This window comes from Danio rerio, chromosome 21, assembly GCF_049306965.1.
Source record: "Danio rerio strain Tuebingen ecotype United States chromosome 21, GRCz12tu, whole genome shotgun sequence".
Taxonomy (NCBI): Eukaryota; Metazoa; Chordata; class Actinopteri; order Cypriniformes; family Danionidae; genus Danio; species Danio rerio.
In genome coordinates this window covers 4214012-4224058 of record NC_133196.1, presented here as the reverse complement: position 1 = coordinate 4224058, position 10047 = coordinate 4214012, and positions in this window count along the sequence as shown.

The window sequence follows — 10047 nt, the reverse complement described above, 5'->3', positions numbered from 1 at the left end:
TCAGAGCAGGCAACATTTCTCCAATCTTCTATTGTTTAGTTTTGGTGAACCTGTGTTTCTTGTTCTGAGCTGACAGGAGTGGCACCCGGTGTGGTCTTCTGCTGCTGCAGCCCATCTGCCTCAAGGTTGGACGTGTTGTGTGTTCAGAGATGCTCTTCTGCAGACCTCGGTTGTATCGAGTGCTTATTTGAGTTACTGTTGACTTTCTATCAGCTGGAACCATTCTCCTCTGGCATCAACAAGGCATTTGCGTCCACAGAACTGTCGCTCACTGGATATTTCACTTTTTCAGACCATTCTCTGTAAACCCTAGAGATGGTTGTGCGTGAAAATCTCTGTAGATCAACAGTTTCCGAAATACTCATACCAGCCCGCCTGGCATCAACAACCATGCCACGTTCAAAGTCACTGAAATCACCTTTCTTCTTCGGTCTGATACTCGCTTTGAACTGCAGCAGATTGTCGTGACCATGTCTACATTCCTGAATGCATTGAGTTGCTGCCATGTGATTGGCTGATCACAAATTTGTGTTAATGAGCAGTTGGACACGTGTACCTAATAAAGTGGCCGGTGAGTGTGTATTTCAACATCAAGTAAAAAAAGTTGTTGTTTTTTTTTTTTTTAAGTAAAAAAGCATTGTGTTATAAACTCCACTGTGTTATAAATGAGGCAGTTGATGTTTTAGTATTATAACTACAGTATAAAATGTGAAAAAGAAATGTCATTATTAATAATATAATAAAATAAGAAGAATTATATTAATATTATGAACAAATTCTATGTATTTTTTTATATTATTAAATAAGAAAATTAACATGGCAGTTTTAATGCAATACAATGTGGTATATTTAGCTTTTGCCCATCTCCCTCTATTAAATTTAGTGTTTGGCCCTTCATAAGTAAAGGTTTGGGCACCCCTGAGTTATATGAATGTATATTTATGTAAACTACCAGTAACATAAAAAAGGAAGCTTCAAAATGTTTTATTCCAATAAAAAATAACTTAATAAAAATAATTTATTTTATTTTACTTTTTGTGTTAACGTAGGACCATTCTACATTTATTTTATGTATTTTTAAATATTATATATTTTGTTACTTCACTTTATTTCAATTAATTTTCCAGTTTCCATTCCATTTTCCATTTTTAGTTTTAAAACTGGAATTATTTTCATTTAGCAATTATATTTTATATAAATAGGATAAAATTGTTTAATAATCTTGGTTTTAGTTGACTATGATAACACTGTTCCAGCACCTCTAAATATTTGTAGATCATTTTTGGAATGTTTTGCAATGCTTTGCCCACATGAGTGCACAAATGTCAGTGCGTCTGGGTTTTTCCCTGTATAAGCGGCACAGACAGAGACAGCAGGTCAAATGTCTGGGTCAGTCTGCTGATCCCGCCCACTCCAGCACAGTCACCATGACGACTGCAGCACTGTGGGTATGTACCATGACAAATGCTGTTCAAGCTACTTTACTGATGTATCTGGAGAACCGAGCGTTATTCTAAACCTCACTGTTCTAAATCTCACTATTAAACTAAAGCTGCATAGCAACATTCTAACAACCATCAGAAGCCTCGAATACAACATTCTAAAACAATTACAAAAAATAACAGCACAGCAACACCCTGTCAACCAAACAAAACAGCATAGCAACACCTTAACTAAAAATCTTAACAACATAGCAGCACCTTATTAGGATAGAATTATAGCTTAGCAACTGCATAGCAACAGCCTGTCAACCAAACAAAACAGCATAGAAACACTCGTCAATCAAACAGAACAGCACAGCAACACCCTGTCAACCAAACAAAACTGCATAGCAACACTCGTCAACCAAACAAAACAACATAGCAACAGTTTATGTAGAAAATTTAACGACATAACAATGCCTCATTAAAAAAATAACAGCATGGCAACCGTATAGCAACACCCTGTCAACAAAACAAAACTGCATAGCAACACCATGTCAACCAAACAGAACAGCATAGCAACAGTTTATCTAGAAAATCTAACAGCATAGCAACACCTCTTTAAAAAAATGTAAGAGCATAGCAACACCCTGTCAATTAAACAGAACAGCATAGCAACACCTCATTGTGAAAAAATAATACCATAGCAACACCCTGTCAACCAAACAGAACTGCATAGCAACACCGTTAACCAAACAGAACTGCATAGCAACAGTTTATCTAGAAAAGTCTAACAGCATAGAAACACCCTGTCAATTAAACATAACAGCATAGCAACACCTCATTGTGAAAAAATAATACCATAGCAACACCCTGTCAACCAAACAGAACTGCATAGCAACACCGTCAACCAAACAGAACTGCATAGCAACAGTTTATCTAGAAAAGTCTAACAGCATAGAAACACCCTGTCAATTAAACATAACAGCATAGCAACACCTTAATAATTAAACATAACAGCATAGCAACACCTTAACAATTAAACATAACAGCATAGCAACACCTTAACAACCAAACAGAACTGCATAGCAACAGTTTATCTAGAAAAGTCTAACAGCATAGAAACACCCTGTCAATTAAACATAACAGCATAGCAACACCTTAACAATTAAACGTAACAGCATAGCAACACCCTAACAATTAAAACACCTCATTAATAAAATAATAACAGCATAGCAATCGCAACAACCTGTCAACAAAACAGAACAGCAGAGCAACACCTTATCTGGAAAATCTAACAGCATAGCAACACCTCATTAATAAAATAATAACAGCATAGCAACCGTAACAACCTGTCAACAAAACAGAACAGCATAGCAACAACTCGTTGAGGTCAAATAATAGCATAGCAACACCCTGTCAACCAAACAGAGCTGTGTAGCAACACCTTATCTAGAAAATCCAACAATATAGCAACACCTCACTAAGTAAAAATAACAGCAAAGCAACACCCTGTCAACCGAACAAAACTGCATAGCAACACCATGTCAACCGAACAAAAATGCATAGCAACACCCTGTCAACCGAACAAAACTGCATAGCAACACCATGTCAACCGAACAAAACTGCATAGCAACTCCCTGTCAACCGAACAAAACTGCATAGCAACACCCTATCAACCAAACAGAACAACATAGCAACACCTTATCTGGAAAATTTAACAGCATAGCAACACCTTATTATTAAAAAAATAACAGAACAGCAGAGCAACACCTTATCTAGAAAAATCTAACAGTACAAATAACAGCATAGCAACTACAACACCATCAACCAAACAGAACTGCGTAGCAACACCTTGTTTAGAAAATCCAAAAGCATAACAACACCTCATTAATAAAATAATAACAGCATAGCAACCGTAACAACCTGTCAACAAAACAGAACAGCATAGCAACACCTTATCTGGAAAATTTAACAGCATAGCAACACCATCAACCAAACAGAACAGCATAGCAACACCTCATTGAGGTCCAATAATAGCATAGCAGCACCCTGTCAACCAAACAAAACTGCGTAGCAACACCTTATATAGAAAATCCTACAATATAGCAACACCTGACTTGGTAAAAATAACAGCAAAGCAACACCCTGTCAACCAAACAAAACAGCATAGCAACCACAACACCATCAACCAAACAGAACCACATAGCAACACCTTATCTGAAAAATCGAACAGCATAGCAACACCTCATTAATAAAATAACTGCAAAGCAACACCCTGTCAACCAAACAAAACTGCATAGCAACACCCTGTCATCCAAACAGAACAGCATAGCAACACCTTGTTGAGGTCAAATAATAGCATAGCAACACCCTGTCAACCAAACAGAGCTGCGTAGCAACATTTTATTTAGAAAACCTAAAAGCACAGCAACACCTCATTACTAAAAAAATAATAGCATAGCAACTGCAACAACCCGTCAACAAAACAGAACAGCATAGCAACACCTCATTAATAAAATAATAACAGCCTAGCAACCGTAACAACCTGTCAACAAAACAGAACAGCAGAGCAACACCTTATCTAGTTATTAGAAATGAGTTATTAAAATTATTATGCTTAGAAATGGGCGACGCGGTGGCGCAGTAGGTAGTGCTGTCACCTCACCGCAAGAAAGTCGCTGGTTGGAGCCTCGGCTGGGTCAGTTGGTGTTTCTGTGTGGAGTTTGCATGTTCTCCCTGTGTTCGCGTGGGTTTCCTCTGGGTGCTCCGGTTTCCCCCCACAGTTCAAAGACATGCGGTACAGGTGAATTGGGTGGGCTGAATTGTCTGTAGTGTATGAGTGTGTGTGAATGAGTGTGTCTGGATGTTCCCCAGAGATGGGTTGCGGCTGGAAGGGCATTCGCTGTGTAAAAACGTGCTGGATAAGTTGGCGGTTCATTCCGCTGTGGCGACCCCGGATTAATAAAGGGACTAAGCCGACAAGAAAATGAGGGGGGGGGGGTATACAGGGGTGCTAATAATTCTGACCAACTGTATATGAGAGAGGCATGTAGATTGCGTTTCTTTCTGAAGCACTGGAGTGGACGGTTTTACAGAGCAATTCAATGTCATATAAGAGTCGTAAAGAGCGAGATCTAGAGTTCAGCCGACTGTCATAAAGCACTTCCAGCGTTTTACAATAGCATCATTGAGCGATGCAGGGCATATGGCGTCCCATCTGGGCTGAAGAGAGATCGCTTTTTTCTTTGATTCTTTTCAGGTTTGCGTCAAGCACTAGACAAGACGCCACCGGCCGTGTGCACTTCCCTGCTGTTGTGCTCCTTCACATGCCCGTCTCTCCATCAAACCTTTCTTCTTTTTGCTCTAATTCTAATCATTTGGCTTTCCTGTTGAACGCGTGTCCATCTTTGCCTCTGTAAATCTCCCTTCTGTAGGTTTAGCCCTTATAGCGGCTCCATTAGTTGTATTTTTGCGCAGCGTTTGGTCTTGTGAAGCTTCTATAAGGCAGGGTAATTATGTGAGGTAATTACATACATTCTGGTAGGCTGAACACATGAAAGTGCTGTTGTGATTGTGAAGAGGCCTGTCTTTAACATGCCTGCCGTTTACAGCTCCAGGCTTTTACACAGATAGAGGCCAACCCGCAATCTGAGCAGACCCCGCTGAACGCAGTCGCTTCTTGCACACTTTCTTTTTCTTATGTTGTTTTTTTTTATGCGCTTAGTAGTTTGTGAAAAATAATAGATGTGTATTTTTAGTTTTGTTATTTAAGTCTTTGGTCGTTTTGTTTAAGTTGTGCTGTGTTTTTGCAACATAACTTTATCAAATTTGTGTGCTGCTTGTGTTTATCTTTATTATTTAGTTTAGTTTTAGCCATTTATATACAGTTTGTTTACTTGCCAAGACAACAGTTGATTTAAGTTTGTGTTTTTACATCGAATGTGTCTTGTTTTCTAGGGTCTTAAAAAGTATTTAAAGTTGATAAATCAATGTAGAGAAATTGAAGGCCCTTAAAAAGTATTATAAAGTCTTAAATGCTATTTTGCAAGATATTAAATTTTGATATCGTTTTTGATTATGCTTGCATGCTAAAGTTTGCCAGAATTAATTCTGCGGATATCAGGATGCTGTGTAGTTTATGAAATCAATAAAATCTTGCTAGATTTGACATCATGCTACTTTGTTTACTGCAGAAACCAAGGCTACACCATTATTTCTGCAGTTCTATAGGCGCCAACCTGCTGAATTAGCTAGCTATTTTATTTTTGGATACATTTCTTACATTAATATTTAATAAACATACTGTAAGTTACAGTTTTTCTCAGTCGCTTTGGTGCGTTTCTCACAACACCAGTGCATTTCTCAAAACAATTAGTACAAACTGCGAAACCTAGCTGATAACCTGCAAAAACACGTCACATGCTCAAAATGGAGAGCTCATTCCTCAAAAGCAAGTATACATGTCAATCAAAGTGTCAGTATCATCAAGATGAAAAGTGCAGACACCATTGTTTATGAACAAGATTGTCAAATGGCTGTCATGTTTTTATGATTACAGTTTACTCTGGGCATTCTTTTCAATGCAAAAAAGTGGTGGTACTTCTTGAAAATTCTCTAGACAGCACTATATACTATTTACACAGCCATTTGAAAACTACAGCAAAGTTAGACATCACTGCACTGAGTGAGGTATCTGAGTATAAGACACTGGATATGTATGTTTTACATTTTTACTGCATTTGCTCTTTGCAATTCTCATTTATTCACAGTATTGTGCACAAGAATAAACACACCCTTATTTACAACAAACATAAACTCCCTTTAGGTAGAGCTGTGCACAACTGTAAAGAATAGTGCAGTACATATTGGAACTGAACCTGCAACACACACAGGTCTGTAAATCATTCATCAAAGTGTTCAATTTTAAAGACATTTTCAGAAAAATAAAGATGTAATTTTGTTTTTTATAAAATTTGCTAGACAGATTTTGACATCAAGTTCAACATTTTTGTAAGTAATGACTCAAGTAATGAAATGAGCACTGTTCATTTTATATGGAATGACTATTCAGCATTTACAAGTTTAGTTCATTTTGACTGACATGGCATAAGCAAATGATAATGTTATAAACAGCAGAGAGTTGTATGAAAGCAATTGATGCATGTCCAGAAGCATTCGCAATTTGTTGAAAGGAATGAGAAACTGCTACTAAGATGTGCACAAATGACTAATTGTTTTGAGAAATGCATGACCTGTTGTGCAAATGTAAATAGTGTTGTGAGAAATGCACCAAAGCGACCGAGAAAAACTGTAAAATCTCGCCTGTGTTTCTGGTTGAAAAGTGGTAAAAAGTGGTAAAAAGGTCTTAAATGTTATTAAATTTCACTCACTGATTCTTGTATATACCCTGTTATAAGATTCTGACATTGGGTGGATGGATGGACTGATAGATGATGGATAGACAGATAAATAAACGATAGATAGATAGATAGATAGATAGATAGATAGATAGATAGATAGATAGATAGATAGATAGATAGATAGATAGATAGATAGATAGATAGATAGATAGATAGATAGATAGATAGATAGATAGATAGATAGATAGATAGATAGATAGATAGATAGATAGATAGAGCTGCTTGTCAGTTTGTGGATTGTTTGCTGTGTTGTGGTTCTGTTCTCACAGCGTGACCTTTGACCTCATCAATATGCTCTGCTTCCTGTGCTCTGCTGTTTGGGTTTCAGCTCTCATTGATCTGCTTCAGCAGGAATTCTCTGAAATTCACATCATGTGCTGGAGCTCCAGCGAAACACTCCAGCTGCTCAAAACACATACATACCAATGACCAGCCACACAACCAAGAGATCCATTACAATACTGAGTTACTCTAAAAAAAGGTAACTAGTTGCGTTGCTCAGTTACTTTTTACGGAAAGTAGTGTGTTACGTTACTTTTGAGTCTCTTGTGCACTGCTTTTTCTTATCTGGTGGAGGCTTAATCTCTTTCAGAACTGGCAGTTTCTGCGATCAACAGTGCACTGTATAACCTTCATTTACCTTTAAAAACACATTAACAAAATAATTTAGGATCATCTGAGAACTTTCTCAGCCCAGAGCTATACACTCACCGGCCACTTTATAAGGTATACCTGCACAACTGCTTGTTAATGCAATTTTTTTAATCAGCCAATCACATGGCAGCAACTCAATGCATTTAGGCATGTAGACATGGTCGAGACGATCTGCTGCAGTTCAAACCAAGCATCAGAATGGGGAAGAAAAAGGATTTAAGTGACTTTGAATGTGGCATGGTTGTTGATGCCAGAAGGGCTGGTCTGAGTATTTCAGAAACTGCTGATTTTCACGCACAACCTTCTCTAGGGTTTACAGAGAATGGTCTGAAAAATAGAAAATATCCAGTGAGCGGCAGTTCTGTAGGCACAAATGACTTGTTGATGTCAGAGGAGAATGACCAGACTGGTTCCAGCTGATAGAAAGGCAACAGTAACTCAAACAAGCACTCGTACCAACTGAGCATCGTGTCAACGACACAGCCTACAATGTCCATCCCTTTATGAGCACAGTGTCCCCATCTTCTGATGGCTGTTTCCAGCAGGATAACGCACCATGTGATAAAGCACAAATCATCTCAGACTGGTTTCTGAACATGACTATGAGTTCACTGTACTCAAATGGCCTCCACAGTCACCAGAGCTCAATCCAATAGAGCACCTTTGGGTTGGTGGAACAGGAGATTCGCATCATGAATGTGCAGCCGACAAATCTGCAGCAGCTGTGTGATGCTATCACGTCAATATGGAGCAAAATCTCTAAGGAATATTTCCAGTAGCTTTTTGAATCTACGCCACGAAGGATTAAGGCACATCTGAAGGCAAAATTCAAGTAAGTAATTTACCTAAAAAGTAACTTGCATTACATATTTAATCAAGTAACCTAAATATTACTATATTATTTTTTAAGTAAAGCATTACTCGTTACTTAATACATAAAAGTAATATTATTTCATAACTCGCATTGCGTAAGAACAAAACAGCTTAGAACCGCAACACCCTGTCAACCAAACAGCATGGCAACACCTTATCTAGAAAATCTACCAACACCTCATCTACCCCCTTATCTAATGAAGCCATGCTCTTTCTGTTTTATAGATGTTTTTATACACTAGAATCAGGAAGCAGATCTTTACTTTGTGACACAGCAGGCCAGAGTTTGAGTCTTGTCTGTCAGTATTTGTGTTTCCTGCATCTTCAGGACATCAGAGATGAACAACAGGAGAAGGATCTCATGGTGAATCAACAGAAATGCGCTGATCTGTCAGGTGAGTCCATGTTTGATAAACAAACAAACAGTTGTTTTCATCAGCCTGAAGTCACAAATGTCTTTCCCACATACCCAGTGTTGCCAAAACCAGAAAATGACCTGATGCAGGACTTTCTGTAGAGTTTCACCACCGCTGCACAGACATCTGCAACACAATCCAACGGCAATTCCTAACTTTTTGATTTAGTGGCTAATTCGTATGAATTCGTACGATCTAATTCGTACAATTTAGTATGATTTGCATTTGCTCATCCCCCAATGACGGTGGGGTTTAGGGGTGGGGTTGGGTGCCACACTTCCTTTTTAAAATCGTACAATTTCGTACGACTGAACTTGTACAAATTCGTATGAATTACCCACTAAACTGGCAAAATACTTACGTTTTCTCGTGAGATCAGGCTGGACATCTGATATTTGATTTGCGTGACTGCACTGTAAAACCCAAAAACTTAAGGTAACTCATGCCATCTGAGCAGGGCCGGCGCGTCCATAGAGGCGACCTAGGCGGAAGCCTAGGGCGGCAGTATAGAGAGGGCGACGTCCGCAGCACCCCCCTTACCACCCACGTCCTCAGTTATGTCTGCGACACCTTCCTCCCTCAGCACCCGCGCGTCCTCAGTTATATCCGCGCATAGTGCGGCAGAATAAAGGTCCGCGACACCTCACTTCATTTTCATAACTGGTCACTTTCGTTTTCACATTGGGTTGATCCAAATCCTCCAAATCCTCGATTCGATTACATTTTCGATTCTAAAGGCACGATTCGATACGATTTTCGTTTATGAATAATTAATTAATTAATTAATGACCAATGAATTATTTGTAGCCTACCGTTTAAACTACCTGACCTGCATGGTCTTTGTTTTACCAATAAACAAATCATACAGTAAATGAATAAAGGCAAGATACACACATAATTACCACCTGTCAATCACTTTTTCTGTGGGACTCGTGAATCTGCAGTGATCTGTGTCGTTATAATGGCGTCGGTAAAAAAGACGCACAACCAACAGGAACCAGCCAGCAGTATCTGAGGTGTTCGCTAAAATGACTAAGTACAAGTGAGTGAAAGATTGAAGCAGTCCTCTGACTGCCTGGACCTGCTGTCTCGAGCGCATGGCTGTGTGTGCGTCTGTGTCTGTGTGGTCACGTGATGTGCATTTTCAGAGGTAGAGAGGAAGGAGGGCTGCTCAGAAATGCTACACGCCACTGTGGATGTCAAATCGTTGTCGTTCTAAAATGCCATTTAAAAACAAAGACAGTGTAAACAGGGCCTGAG